Source organism: Mustelus asterias, chromosome 6, assembly GCF_964213995.1.
Source record: "Mustelus asterias chromosome 6, sMusAst1.hap1.1, whole genome shotgun sequence".
Taxonomy (NCBI): domain Eukaryota; kingdom Metazoa; phylum Chordata; class Chondrichthyes; order Carcharhiniformes; family Triakidae; genus Mustelus; species Mustelus asterias.
In genome coordinates this window covers 98,961,186-98,976,801 of record NC_135806.1, presented here as the reverse complement: position 1 = coordinate 98,976,801, position 15,616 = coordinate 98,961,186, and positions in this window count along the sequence as shown.

Below are 15,616 nucleotides of genomic sequence, written 5' to 3'. Positions count from 1 at the left end.
GGATTTGGATTGTTGAGATTATTGGGGTTGGGATTTTTGGGGTTATTGGGGTTGGGATTTGAATTATTGGGGTTTTGGGGATTATTGGGGCTGAGATTTAAATTACTGGGATCATTGGGATTATTGAGATTGGGGTTTGAATGATTGGGTCAGGATTTGAATTATTGGGGTTGGGATTTGAATAATTGGGATTGTTGGGATTATTGGGGTTGGGATTTTTGGGATTATTGAGGTTGGGATTTGAATAATTGGGATTATTGGGGTTGAGATTTTTGGAGTCATTGGGGTTGGGATTTGAATAATTGGGATTATTGGGGTTGGAATTTGAATTGTTGGGGTTGGGATTTAAATTATTGGGGCTATTAGGATTGGGATTTGAGTTGTTGGGGTTATTGGGGTTATTGTGGTTGGGATTTGAATTATTGGGATTGTTGGGGTTATTGGGATTATTGGAGTTGGGATTTATTGGGATTATTGGCATTATTGGGGTTGGGATTTGAATTATTGGGATTGTTGGGGTCGAGATTGGGACTATTGGGGGTTGGGATTTGAATGACTGGAATTATTGGGATTGTTGGGATTAGTGGGGTCATTGTGCTTGGGAGTTGAATTTGAATTATTATGATTGTTGGCGTGGGGTTATTAGGATTGGTATTTGAATTATTGGGATTTTAAGTTTAAAGTTTATTTATTAGTGCCACAAGTAGTCTTATATTAATATTGCAATGAAGTTACTGTGAAAAGATTAACTTTTCAATCTTTTGTGATTGGGATTTGAATTATTGGGATTAGTCGTATTCGGGTTATTGTAATTAGGATTTGAATTATTGGGATTAGGGCTATAGGGGTGATTGTGGTTTAAATGATTGGGGTTATTGTGATTGGGGTTATTGGGATTATTAGGATTTGAATTAGTGCAATTCATTTATTGGGATTAAGTTTACTGGGATTTGAATTAGTGCAATTGGATTGTTGGAATTGAGTTTATTAGAATTATTAAAATTTTGAATTAGTGTGATTGAATTATTGGGATTGGATTATTGGGAGTACTAGGATTTGAATTAGTACAATTCGATTATTGGGACTGGGTGTGAATTATTGGGATAGGGTTTTGAATGATTGGGATTGGGTTTCTTGGGATTTAAATTAGTGCGAATGAATTGTTGGGATTGGGTTTATTCGGATTTGAATTAGGTTGATGATTGCAATGAAGAGTTCTTTGCACTGTTTTTGACATTTTTATACTTGTATGAAAGGGAGGTGTGGATTCCTCTACCTAAAAGCTCTTAGGTCTGGTACTAAAGATACAAGGTATTGTCTTGGGAGAATGTAGTTACATTCAATGCACCCCACCACCTTCCTGCTCAAAGAAAGGCAAATATTTTTAGTTTCAAAACATAGAAATATATATATAAGTAAACCTAATTAAAGACAAGCCAAATCTTTTCTGATTCATACATTTCAGGGAGATCGTGGCTTGGTGGTTATTTCATTGAGTGAGTAAACCAGAGATCCAGACTAATACCCAGATGGTCATAGGTTCAAATCCCACTTTTGCAACTGGTAGAAATTAAATTCAATTAACAAATCTGGAACAATAAAGCTAGTCTCAGTAACGGTGACCATGAAACTATAATCGAGACATGCAACAATTTGCTTGACTCTTAAATGCCCTCTGATTTAAAGGGAAATTAAGGAGGGGCAACAAATGCTGACTTTGCCGGTGTCACCCACACCCCATGAAAGAATAAAATGGAGGATATTTTGGAGATTGTTAATCAAGGGAAATCAGTTAGTTCTGTACTGGTGTATTTGGGTAAATCCTACTTATTAATTGGGATTTATGTTAAAGCAGAAAATTGACAGCTACAAAATAGTATTGAATGAAAGACAGACCTTTCAATTAATTAAAAATGTTGTTTGGTGTAATAGCAATTATATATGATAATAATTAAACTATCAATAAGATAACTAAGTAAGATAGTTACACCCTGAATCCATGAGAGAATAGGAAAATGAGTCATTGATAAAGGATAAGTCAATTAAAATCTCCTTTTATGGAGTTGTATTTGTCTCTAATGCAACACAGAAGTGTGTAGATCACCGCATGAAAGGAGTAGGGGGAATTTATTAAAAAATGATATTTCTAATGATCATTTGGATTTGGTAGAGGAATGAGATAGAGAATCTGGTGAACTGGTGCGGCAACAATAATCTTTCCCTCAATGTCAACAAAACGAAGGAGATTATCATAAACTTCAGGAAGCGTAAAAGAGAACATGCCCCTGTCTACATCAATGGGGACGAAGTAGAAAGGATTGAGAGCTTCAAGTTTTTAGGTGTCCAGGTCACCAACAACCTGTTCTGGTCCCCCCATGCCAACACTATTGTTAAGAAAGCCCACCAACGTCTCTACTTTCTCAGAAGACTAAGGAAATTTGGCATGTCAGCTACGACTGTCACCAACCTTTACAGATGCACCATAGAAAGCATTCTTTCTGGTTGTATCACAGCTTGGTATGGCTCCTGCTCTGCCCAAGACTACAAGGAACTACAAAAGGCCGTGAATGTAGCCCAATCCATCACGCAAACCAGCCTCCCATCCATTGACTCTGTCTACATTTCCCACTGCCTTGGCAAAGCAACCAGCATAATTAAGGACCCCACGCACCTCGGACATTCTCTTTTCCACCTTCTTCCGTCGGGAAAAAGATACAAAAGTCTGAGATCACATACCAACTGACTCAAGAACAGCTTCTTCACTGCTGCTGTCAGACTTTTAAATGGACTTAAATGGACTTAAATTGCATTAAGTTGATCTTTCCCCACACTCTAGTTATGACTGTAACACTACATTCTGCACTCTCTCGTTTCCTTCTCTATGAACGGTATGCTTTGTCTGTGTAGCGTGCAAGAAACAATACTTAACTGTATGTTAATACATGAGACAATAAAATCAAATTTGTAATGATTGAAAAAAGTGTACAAAACTGACATATTTTAATCTGCTTGTATTATCTTCTTAAGTTCATGCAGAAGTATAACTGCAAGCATATACCTAATAAAATTATGAATACTTGAAATTCAGTGTAAAAGAATATTACTGTTTTGAGAAGTCAATTATAAATAAGAACCAATATTTTAAAGTGTTAACCTGAGGCCAGATCAGTTCAGGTGGATATAGAGGATACTATTGCATTATTCTAAGAAGAATTTGCTAAACGTTTATCTCCCAATCAACACTACAAAATTACACATTACGTGGATCACTCCTGACATGGTAGAGAGGCTTGTGTGCTGCAACAATCCCTTGTGCAATGCTGCCAGAAGCTCATTGCTCCTGGTAGGGTATTTTACTGGTTGCGAAAGCAAAAGAGGGCTGCAGGAGCATGGTCCTGGTCATCGTTGTTCAACATGTTACTGAAAGATGACCTCCACCCATTGAGATCACATAGACATCGATGCCATTCCCAAGGTTCCCACTTTAAAAATAGTCATGTGCAAGACTATTGTATCAGGGTCCATTTGCCAAGTCTAGTAGCGATGGGGATAGGGCTGTGAACCTGCAAGTCCTATTCAAGAAACTGCACACAGGTACCCAATGATCTCCATGCACCTGTCACATATGTTGAGATGAAATGGCTTTGCGCAGCAGCATCTGTGACTGAAGAATCCTCTTCGGGATACCCTCTGCTCACCCAAATGTGGAGAGGCTCAAAAAGAAACCCTAAAAATAGTCACATTTTCCTGGCAGGAGAACCACAATCTGCAGGATCATCATCTCTGTGGTCAAAGAAAAAAACATTGAAATGTTGCAACTTGGAATAATCTCAAGAGTGACTGTCTGGAAAGAGCTGCAGTTTTATGTGAGCAATCAAGAATCCAAATTGACACCGCTGAACCTCAGTAAGACTGCCTTATTGGTAAAGGGAGTTGAAGGAACAGGAGAAACACCTTTGACTGGAAAAAAAAAGGTTGATAGTGACCCTGATGTCCATGGATTCAGTCATACAGCATAGGATCTTGGATGCTCTGTAGAAATCTCCAATTGTAGAAATGAAAGGCTCATGACAATTCACCTACAGCTCAACCATAACAAATATACCACAATCACCAGTATTTGTGCACCAACCCTTAACTCTGATGAAGATGTTAAAGTAAAGTTCTGCCCTGACTTTGATGAAGTCCTCACTGCTGACTCCAAAGGAGACAAGATCATTCTTCTGGGGGACTTTAATGCCAAGACCATAATTCCAATGTCTGGAGCATGTGATAATGCTGTGCTATTGATATAGAACATAGAAAAGCTACAGCACAAACAGACCCTTCAACCCACAGGTTGCGCCGAACATGTCCCTACCTACTAGGCTTACCTATAACCCTCTATCTTACTAATTTCCATGAACTTATCCAAAAGTCTCTTAAAAGACCCTATCGAATCCGCCTTCACCACGACTACCAGCAGCCGATTCCACGCACCCACCACCCTCTGAGTGAAAAACTTACCCCTAACATCTCTGTACCTACTCCCCAGCACCCTAAACCTGTGACCTCTTGTGGCAACCATTTCAGCCCTGGGTAAAAGCCTCTGAGAATCCACTCTATCAATACCTCTCAACATCTTATACACCTCTATCAGGTCACCTCTCATCCTTCACTTCTCCAAGGAGAAAAGACCTAGCTCTCTCAACCTATCCTCATAAGGCATTCCACCTAATCCAGGCAACATTCTTGTAAATCTCCTCTACACCCTTTCTACATCCTTTCTGTAATGAGGCGACCAGAACTGGGCACAGTACTCCAGGTGGGGTCTGACCAGGGTCCTATACAGCTGCAGCATTATGTCCCGATTTCTAAATTCAATTCCTCTACGCCTTCTTAACCACAGCCTCTACCTGCAACGCTGCTTTGAGCGTCCTATGAACCCGGACCCCAAGATCCTTCTGATCTTCCACACTGCCAAGCGTCTTACCCTTAATATTATATTCTTTCATCCTATTCAACCTGCCAAAATGAACCACCACACACTTATCTGGGTTGAAGTCCATCTGCCACTTCTCTGCCCAGTCTTGCATCTTATCTATGTCTCGTTGCAACTGCTGACATCCCTCTACACTATCCACAACACCACCAACCTTTGTGTCATCAGCAAACTTGCCAACCCATCCTTCCACTTCCTCATCCAGGTCATTTATAAAAATCACAAAGAGCAAGGGTCCCAGAACAGATCCCTGGGGCACTCCACTGGTGACCGACCTCATGCTGAAAAAGACCCATCTACAACCACTCTTTGCCTTATGTAGGCAAGCCAGTTCTGAATCCACAAGGCAATGTCCCCTTGTATCCCATGCCCCTTCACTTTCTCAATAAGCCTTGCATGGGGCAGCTTATCAAATGCCTTGCTGAAATCCATATAAACTACATCTACCGCTCCTCCCTCATCTATATGTCTAGTTACATCTACAAAAAATTCAATTAGACTCGTAAGGCATGATCTGCCTTGGACAAAGCCGTGCTGGCTATTTCTGATCGTATTATTCCTCTCCAGATGTTCATAAATCCTGCCTCTCAAGATCTTCTCCATCAACTTACCAACCACTGAGGTTAGACTCACTGGCCTATAATTTCCCGGGCTATCTCTTCTCCCTTTCTTGAATAACAGAACCACATCCGCAATCCTCCAATCCTCCAGAACCTCTCCCGTCTCCATTGATGACGCAAAGATCATCGCCAGAGGCTCAGCAATCTCTTCCCTCGCCTCCCACAGTAACCTGGGGTACATCCCATCCAGTCCCGGCGATTTATCTAACTTGATGCTTTTCAAAAGCTCCAACACATCCTCTTTCCTAATGTCCACATGCTCAATCTTCTCAGTCCACTGCAAGTCTGCACTGCAACTACCAAGATCTTTTTCCACTGTGAATACTGAAGTAAAGTAATCATTGAGTACCTCTGCTATTTCTACCGGTTCTATACAGACTTTCCCACCGTCACATTTGATAGGTCCTACTCCTTCACATCTTATCTTCTTGCTCTTAACATACTTGTAGAATGCCTTGGGGTTTTCCTTTATCCTGTCTGCCAAGGCCTTCTCATGACCCCTTCATGCTCTTCTAATTTCCCTCTTATGTTCCTCCCTACTAGTCGTATACTCTTCTACATTTCTAACATTACCTAGCTCCCTGAACCTTTTGTAGGCTTTTCTTTTCTTCTTGACTAAATTCGTTACAGCTTTCGTGCACCATGGTTCCTGTAACCTACCATAACTCCCCTGTCTCATTGGAACGTTGCTGTGCAGAGCTCCAGACAAATTTTCCTTGAAAATTTGCCACATTTCTTCTGTACATTTCCCTGAGAAAACCTCCTTCCAATTTATGCCTCTAATTTCCTGCCTAATAGCCTCATAATTGCATTTACTCCAAATAAACACTTTCCTCGCTTGACTGATCCTATCTCTCTCCAATGCTAATGTAAAGGAGATAGAGTTATGATCACTATCCCCAAAGTGCTCTCCCACTGAGAGATCTGACACCTGCCCAGGTTCATTCCCGAATACCAAATCAAGTACAGCCTCTCCTCTTGTAGGCTTATCCACATACTGTGTCAGGAAGCCCTCCTGAACACACCTAACAAACTCCTCCCCATCTAAATCCCTTACCCTAGGGATATTCCAATCGATATTTGGGAAATTAAAATCTCCCATCATGACCACTCTGTTATTATCACATCTCTCCAGGATCTGCTTCCCAATCTGCTCCTCCACATCCCTGCTACTATTGGGCGGCCTATAGAAAACACCCAGTAAAGTTATTGATCCCTTCCTGTATGTTTTATGTTTCTGTAGAATATTTTAAGATCCAGTATTTTTTTTATAGTCAGTGTGTCTAGGAAACATGCAGCTCAGATGCTGGACAGCAGGATAATTATTCATTTTAGCCATGTAGTGTTTATTTAGGAGATAGCTAATGGATCTTTGTTTGTAGATGCAAAGGTCCTCTGGGTTTTTTAATTAACGGAATGGCAGCTGTTTTTTTTGATATACAGTGACAAGTGATGATTTGGTCACTGGGAGATATGGACATTGGGAGGAGCTAGGTTTGTAGCAGAGAAACAGCTTTCTGCTTCATTTTTAGAGTTCAGTTGCTGACTGGAGCTGTTGAAAGACAAAAGTCTACTCTGTCTCTCAACAAAATCTCTCTGGAAGCTCCAAGGCTGTTAACCTATGTTAGAGCAAGTATATCTGTGATTGTGAACTGTAGCTAAAGTGGGATGTAAGTGTCTAGGAAGAATGTTGATTATTTGGAACTGAAATAGTGATGTCAGAAATTAGTGTTGTTTCTTTTCATGGTTACAAATTGTTCAAAATGTTAAGCGTTAAACTACTTCATTTTGTTAGAGTTAGGCTTAAACTGTGTTATAAATCAAGCTCATTTTGATAAAGAATCCCTAATTTGTCAGTGGAATTACTCCTGGAGTGAAGCATCCTTTCTTCACATTTACACCAAAATGGAAAAAATGTTGGGAACTAATCTGACTTCATAATATACCTTGGGGTTCTGATCAGAGATCCTCACAAGCAGAATCATTGGGGAAAAGGGGGTGGAAAAATCAATGCAAATAACGTGAAAAGGTGTGCTCAAGATGGCCTCATTATAACAAACACTCTCTTCCACCAGAAGACCAAATACAAAACTACGTGGAGGCACCCCAAATCAAAGCATTGACACCTCCTGGACTATGTCATTGTTCTGGTCAAAGATTTAACTAATGTCTATCATTCAGTTTATGCATGGCACTAATGCCTGCTGGACAGATCAGAGACTTGTTTGATCGGTGATGAACATCTGCCTAACACCAAGACACTGCGTGCCCAGAAGTCCAATATCTCAGCCCCTAAGCAGCCTGACTGAAGAGAAGAATTCCAAGGGGAGCTCACAGAAACTCTGGAAAATCTTCACACTTCCAGCTCAATTCCAGAACGGTGGGATCAAATAATTCAGCTGTGCTAGATCTGTGCCCAAACAATTGGGCTCGGGCATTATTGTCACCGTGACTGGTTCAATGAAAACAATGCTGAAATGTGCTGAAGATCGTTGAGCTCTGATGAAGGGCCTTCAACGTGAAACAGTGCTGTTTCTTTCTCCACAAACTTGCTGAGTATTTCCAGCATTTCCTGTCTTTATAGTAGTTATCAATCAAACAATAACACAGGAGCAAAAAGGTCCAAAAGCTTATTGATGGTAAAATAGTATTTGGAAACCAATAAAGTTATAAACTGACCACAGGAGGTTAATTAATCTTTTTTATTATGTATTCCTTATGCAGTGCAATAATGATGAAGACTTTTGGATAAAACTGTGTTTCATGGACTTTCCAATTTGATGAGAAATTTCTACCTGCAGCATGGTGCCTAGCTGAATGAAATATAGACTAAAGTTGAACAGTTTTATAACAAAAGAATCTTTTCATGTCAAAGGTTTTAGCTACGCTTAACTGCTTTCCTCTCAGGCATATCTCTTGGTTGGACAGCAAGTCTAGATAATAGCCATGATAATAGCCAATGCATTCATTGCTAGAATTATCTGTCATTTCAGCTGTTCAGTTTCTTTTAGCGCATAAATCTGGCCAGAAAGATACCGTTTTTAAAAAAAAATTCATTCACAGGATGTGGGTGTCACTGGCTAGGTCAGTGTTCATTTCCCATCCCTAATTGCATATGAGAAACTTGTTATGAGCTACCTTCTTGAATCACTGTAGCCTCTGTGGTGTCAGTACACTCATGGCACTGTTAGGAAGGGGGTTCCAGGATTTTGATCCAGCAAAGTGAAGCAACAGCAATATACTTCCAAGTCATGATTGTGTGTGGCTCAGACGAAAGCTTGCAGGTGGTGCTGTTCCTATGCATCCACTGCCCTTGTAGGTGGTAGAGGTCATGGGCTTGGAAGTTGCTGTTAAAGAAGCCTTGGTGAGTTGGTGCCATGTATTTGTACTTGGTACACACTGCTGCCAGTGGGGTTGGTTCGCCCAGTTGGCTAGATGGCTAAAGTGTGATGCAGAATGATGCCAATTGCGTAGGCTCAATCCCTGTAGTGTTTTATGGAGGCCTTTTCTTGCCCCATGCTTGTGGCATGGTGCCCTTCAATATACGAGTTCCAAAGTTATCTCTCTCTCATGAAAAGAGATACCTATGGTCCTTTGGGACTTTTGCTAGATGGTACATACTACTGCCACTGTGTGTTTGTGGTGGAGGTAGTGAATGTTTAAGATGGTGAACGAGATGCCAATCAAGCGGGCTGCATTGGCCTGGATAGTGTTGAACTTATTGAATGCTTTTGAAGTTGCAGTCATCCAGGCAAGTGCAGAGCATTCCATCACACTCCTGACCTGTATCTTGTTCATGGTGGCTAGATTTTGGGGAGTCAGGAAGTGAGTTACTCTCTGCAGAACTTCCATCCTCTGACCTGTTCTTATAGCCACAGCATTTATATGGCTGGTCCAGTACAGTTTCTGGTCAGTCACTATATAACCCCCCAGGATGTGTACAGTGAGAGATTCAGCAATGGTAATGCCATTGTCAAGGAGAGATGGTTAGATTTTCTCCTGTTGGAGATGGTCATTGTTTGGTTCTTGTGTGGCACAAATGTTACTTGCCACTTATCAGCCCAAGCCTGAACTTTGTCCAGGCCTTGCTGAATTTGGACACGTACTGCCTCAGTATCTGAGGGGCCATGAATTGTGTTGAATATTGCACAATAATCAGCAAACATCTCCACATCTGACCTATTATGGAGAAAAGGTCATTGATGAAGCAGGTGAAGATGGTTGGGCCTAGGACACAACCCTGCATCGATGTCCTGGGACTGATGATTGTCCTCCAATGACCAAAACCTTTGTGCTAGGTTTAACTCTAATCAGTGGAAAGTTTCCCCCGATTCCCATTAACCTCAGTTTTGCTACGACTTCTTTATCCTGGACCCTGCCAAATGCTGCTTTGATGTCAAGAGTAGTCACGCTCAACTCATCTCTTGAGTTCAGCTCTTTTGTCCATGTTTGGAGCAAGGCTGTAATGAGGTCAAGAGCTGAGTGGCCCAGGTGAAACAATAACTGAGCATCCGTGCGCAGGTTATTTTGAGCAGGTTATTGCTGAACAAATGCACTTGGTGTTGTTGAAGACCCTTTCCAACACTTTACTAATGATCAAGAGTAGACTGGATGGGTGATAATTTGTCCTGCTTTTTTCTGTTCTGTACATACCTGGGCAATTTTCTTCATTGCCAGGTGGATGCCACTGTTGTAGCTGCAGTGTAATAGCTTGGCTCGGGGCAGAGCTAATTCTGGAGCACATCTTCAGTGCAATTGTTGGAATGTTGGTAGGGCCAATAGCCTTTGCAGTACCAAGTGTTTTCAACCATTTCTTGATACCGTATGAAGTGAATCCAATTGGCTGAAGACTGACATCTGTGATGCTCAGGACCTTTGGAGGAAGTTCAGATGGGTTACTCGTTTACACTTCTGGCTGAATTCTCAGTCTTAGTTTAATGCCTTCTTTTGAAACATGGCATGATCAGGCATGCAGTACATTCTCAGTACAGCACTGAATTGTCAGCTTGTGTTATTTGCTTAAAACCTACAGTTGGACTGGGACCCGCAGCCACTGAAACAATCATATGCACATTGTAAATCATGCCTGATATAAAAAAAGGTAATAAAGGTTTTTTTTTCGGTGTATAGGAAAAGGTTTCCCACCAGTAGCAGCGAAAAGAAATTAAATGTAATTTCTTGATGTGTGATTGGTAGTCAAGACAAAGTTCTGTGCGAAACGGCAGTCTATGATATATGATAGGGGAGATTCTCCCAGCCCACTGCACTGCTCCAGCAGCGCAGCGGGCAGGAGACATAAGCAAAGACCGTGTAGCGGGCTTCCCGCGGGGCGCCACGGCTGCTGGATTTATTGGCGTCATCAGCTCCGCGCCAGAAATCGGCGTGGAGCTGATTAAAATATTTAAATTCTAATTTGAATCTGATTAGTGGGCCTGTGACTGAAACCTCCTGGCACTGCCCAAGGGGCATTGGCAGTGCCAAGGGGGTGGGGCCAGAGTGGGGCGGGACCTATAAGGAATGAGATCTCTGTGGAGGAGATTGGTGCGGGTGGGGGTGTCCCGTTGCCACTCTGCAGTCGGGATCAGTGATAGAGGGAGGGAGGCCAATGATCGGGGCTGGCCATTGGGGTGGGGTGGGGTGGAGGGGGGGGGGGGGGTGTGGTCAGGTCGGGAAGACCGGGACTGCTGGCGGGGGAGCGGTTAGATCGAGGAATTGGAGGCGGGGCTTGGGCACATCTGGGAGGCCAGCTATCAGGTGATGGGGAGCTCGCATGGCCAGCGATGTGGGGTCGCGGGGCTGGCCAGTGATCGAGCTGGCCAGCAATCAGAAGGCCAGCAGTGTGGGCTACTGCACATGCGCTGATCTCAGCACTGACAGATCGGCGCATGCGTAGTGGCCCACTCAGCATTATGCTGCCAGCCTCTCCAGTGGGAATAGGCCCTGCCCCCTGATTTTTAATGAGATTCACGCTAGTGCACGCTGCAGTGCTCAGAGTGTTGGAGATGCATTTTTAAAATCCCGCGGAAAAAAACAGCAACAGTTACTCTAGTTTTTACACAAATTCGACACTTAGGATTTCTTTGGAAGAATTCCACCTGACATCTTTGCAAAATATAGAGGGAAATTTTATAAACTGAGAATTTTATTAATGGGGCTGATGACACTGAAAGCTAGAGGTGTAAACAAACTTGCTGGCATTCTCGGAGTTGTTAACAATCCTGGGTTTCCAGAAATGATATGAACACATCATTTATTATGCTCACTATAATATGCAATTAAATAAATAAAAATAATTTTAAAATCTTACATCTATGCACTGTTCCTCTACAAAAATTTACAGTCTGCCATAATGCATCTCGTCATGACTTTTCTATTATTAATTCCTATGGTTATAGGAACTATTAAAATTTAATTGCACAATCCAGCCACCAGATGGACCCATCTTTATTCCACAAATTGTTCAATATCCTTTTCGAAAATGTTCCCTCTGACGTTGCCACATCTGAAAATTTTCAATCAGTATTTTTTCTCAATACTATAAGTACCCAAGTATCGAAAGTGTAAGGATTACAATTTTCACAATAGCTGCTTCAATTTACCAATTGAGTTCTCTTTTTTGCCTTTAATGTCAAAGTTTGTGCCTCTCCCAAAAGTCTGAGCTTGGATTTAGACAGAGCTGAATTTGGGATGTGCAGGATACATAGGGTCCCAGGATACATCAGTGCCATTCAGTCAAATATTTTTCTTTAGTTTTCAATAGTGTCTGCTGTCAGGGGGGAGGGGGGAACTGCACTTGCGCGGCTGGTGAAGTGGGGGCAAAGGTGAGAATCTTAAACACACACAAAGAAACTGGAAGCAGGAGTAGGCCATTCGGCCCTTTGAGCTTGCTCTGCCATTCATCTTGATCATGGCTGATCATCAATTCAATACCCTGATTCCCCCTTCCTTCCATATCCCTTGATCCCTTTAGCCCCTAGAGCTATATCTAATTCCGTCTTGAAATCAGACAACATTTTGGCCTCAACTACATTCTGTGGTAGTGAATTTCACACATTTACCACCCTCTGAGTGAAGAAATTGCTCTTCACTTCAGTTCTAAAAGGTTTACCTCTTATCCTCAAACTATGACCCCTACTTCTGGATTCCCCCACCATTGGGAACATTCTTTCTGAATCTACCCTGTGTAACCCTGTTATAATTTTATAAGTTTCTATGAGATCCCCTCTCACTCTTCTAAACTCCAGTGCATATAATCTTAACCGACTTAGTTTCTCCTCATATGACAGACCTGCCATCCCAGGAATCAGCCTGGTAAACCTTCGCTGTCCTCCCTCTGTAGCAAGGACACCCTTCCTCAAAGAAGGACACCCGAAAACTGTACACAGTACTCCAGGTGTTGTCTCACCACGCCCTATACAATTGCAGCAAAACATCCCTATCTCTGTACTCAAATCCTCACGCTATGAAGGCCAACATACCATTCGCCTTTACTGCGCTCTTACTTTCAGCAACTGATGCATGAGGACACCAAGATCTCGCTGAGTATCCACCTCCTTCAATTTACATCCATCCAAATAATAATCTGTCTTCCTATATTGCTACCAAAACGGATAACCTCACATTTGTCCACATTATACTGCATCTGCCATACATATGCCCACTTCAGCCTGTCCACATCACACTGAAGCATATTTGCATCCTCCTCACAGCACATCCTCCCACCCAACTTTGTATCATCCGCAAATTTGGAGATAATACATTCAGTTTCCTTTTCCAAATTATTGATATATAATGGGGTCCTAGTTGGGGTCCTAGCACAGATCCCTGTGGAACCACACTAGTCACTGACTGCCATTCAGAAGAAGACCCATTTCTGCCAACACTTTGCTCGCTATCTGCTAACCAGCTTTCTATCCATCTCAAGACATTACCTGCAATCCCATGTGCTTTAACTTTGCATAGTAGTCTGTTATATAAGAACTTGTCGAAAGCCTTCTGAAAGTCTAAATAAACCACATCCACTGGTTCTCCTTGATCAACTCTACGAGTTACATCCTCAAAGAATTCCAATAGATTGGTCAAGCATGATTTCCCTTTTGTAAATCCGTGCTGACTTTCTTTGTCTGGATCTCACATGCTATTTTGGAAGATGTGTGGTTCTCCAAAACCTTGTGAAAATCTGGACAAAATTCCAGTTTGTCTTGATCCAATCACATTTCAAAAGTTTCCCTGATTTTGCAATGTCATAGATTGGAATGTATGAGCAGAACTTTCAACATAGGAATTAAAAAAGGATAATATTCAAATTAACTTCAATAGGAGGGAAAATTAGGTGGGGTGTACAACGGATGGCAGATCTGTTATTGCCTGTTTTAGGTGCCGATGGGAAGCTTTCCTCGCGAAACCCAGTACCATCAGACAACCGAGCAGCAAGTTACCTCCTTTACATCCTGTACAAAATAACAGATACAAGTTGAAAAAAATGACATTAAGTATTAATACTTGATCCCTAATTAATTATACCAATTGATGAATAATGAGATGAATTATTTAAAGCAGCATTTACTATGGAGCTGATTTGTAAAGGTAATATGATAACACCAGCATTACTTAAATAACCAATAACTCTCAACATTGAGAAAGAAAAAAAAACTTGCATTGATGTAGCACTTTCAAAGCTCAGAATGTACCAAAGTGATTTATAGCTAATGATGTACTTTTCAAATTGAGTCATTGAAAGGAAATGCAGGTAATCCGGGGATATTCAGCAGCCACTTTGCAAGCAGCAAGGTTCCTCAAACAGCAATGTGATAAATGCTTGGATAATCTATTTTAGTGTTGGTTGATGGTAACAGATAAATGCTGATCAGAATACTGGGAGAACACCTATACTCGCCAAATACATTCATGGGATCTGTGCAGGGGGGGTGAGGCCTTAACTCATCATCTCATCTGAAAGGCAGTGGCCAGAATTTTACCACCCCGCCCACCACAGGAATCGGAGTGGGCGAGGGGCAGACAATGGGGAGGTCTGTTTACCTCAGACAGGATTTTACAGTTTTGGGACAAGCGAGGCCACAAAATCCCACCCAATATCTCTGACAGTGCAGCACTTCCTTAGTAATTCATTGGATTGCTAAACTCAAAGAGGCACTCAATTAGACTACATTAGCATCGTGATTATGTTAAGAAAGAGACATGAGTTCAAATCCCACTGTGACGGCTGAGGAATTTAAATGTATTTGAATGTCAAGGGGAGATAGCTAGGTCCTCTCTTGTTGGAGATGCTTACTGCCTGGCACTTGTGTGGCACAAATGTGCAGCAATTTTATGCAGCAATACATTGCTAACAGATTTCACTGATGTCTGCAGTGGCACAATGGATACAATTCAGGTAAAAATAAACATTTATGGCCACAGCAACCTTTCATAATCTGCCATTTGGCTGGATATGCACAGCTCAGTCATTGCCTCCTTTGTAAGTCGGGGTCTCCAGAAGCATTTCTCTTTATTCATATAGTTCTGTTAAGACTAGTATATTATTTTGGCAAAGTGATAATGTAGATGACAACTCCTCCTTAGATGTTGCTTCACTTCTCCAGCATTCAAAATTTCTTCCTTATGAACCACCTCCTCCAAGTAATGTGAGATACATTGTGGCCCTACCCTGGGGATACAGCCATTGTTAAAAAGGAAATGGTTCCAGCTGAAACAATGGTTGTAAGAAAGCTTTTCAAATCTTCTGGTCCCACAGGTGTATGGAAAACGAATCTCCGAGACTTCATTTATTTTAAATTATGCATTATTAGGCTCTCCCAATGAATTCCCAATATTTCAGAAATATCAAAATTAAGATCTGCACGGCATGATTATTTGCAACAAGCTTTGTGTTCCTTAAAAAGCAAGTTTAGGATGCTGAATGCACCAGCAAAACAAAATTCATGAATTAACCACAATATTTAATACAAGTGAAACAAATTTAGCTTTCATTTAATCTTGTAAATTTAAAATGTAG